The sequence below is a fragment of the Macadamia integrifolia genome, chromosome 6 (assembly GCF_013358625.1).
Source record: "Macadamia integrifolia cultivar HAES 741 chromosome 6, SCU_Mint_v3, whole genome shotgun sequence".
NCBI classification, from domain to species: domain Eukaryota; kingdom Viridiplantae; phylum Streptophyta; class Magnoliopsida; order Proteales; family Proteaceae; genus Macadamia; species Macadamia integrifolia.
Window position 1 is genome coordinate 4,028,966 of NC_056562.1, and position 811 is coordinate 4,029,776.

The window sequence follows — 811 nt, forward strand, 5'->3', positions numbered from 1 at the left end:
AACTTGAGACCTAATAAGCAAGGGATTTTACACACCACAACTCACCAAATACGCTAGGTAGTTGTTATTACCAAAAATGAATCTTCAATCACTTAAGGGTGTGGTCCATCGATCCTTATTGGTATTTAGAATATTTTTTGTACCCCTGGGACAACTACAGATGGGTTAGTTCTGCATCTCTGTTCAGTTCTGATTCATTATTCTTTCTCTGGCCCAAAAAGAATAATCCCTTTACGGGAGATCAAATGAATGTATACTTTTAATTGAACACATCCATCTTGCTCAGAATTTCGTCCTCTTCACAACCATAAAAAGAAATAAACCTCTTTACGTGTAAAATTGGAAATATGCCACCTGATAGTCCTTAAGGTCTTGAAAATATAAAACTTGTAAAAAGAGAGTAAAACCCAAGGTAGCCACATTCTAAATATGTAAAATGCATGTTTTACTACCCTAGATTTCACATATAAATGTGCTCATCAATAATTGAAAACCCATGACGAATCGACCAAATAAGTAATCAAATTCAAATTAGTGAGATTCACATGCATTGACTGTAATGACTACATCACTCAAGAGTCATAAATAAATATCATTATAGAGGCATATGCATATTATTTGTCCAAGAGCCACCACATAATTTTGGTGGTCAATCAAAAAGGTATGGAGCCTTTTTAAAAACATGTGACCTATATTTATAACTATCATTACCAAGTGCTAATTATAACCGATATATAGTGTGTCAATATACTTCAACGTTATAAGAATTGATCAATACACTTGGTAAAGAATTAACATATTATAGAGTATC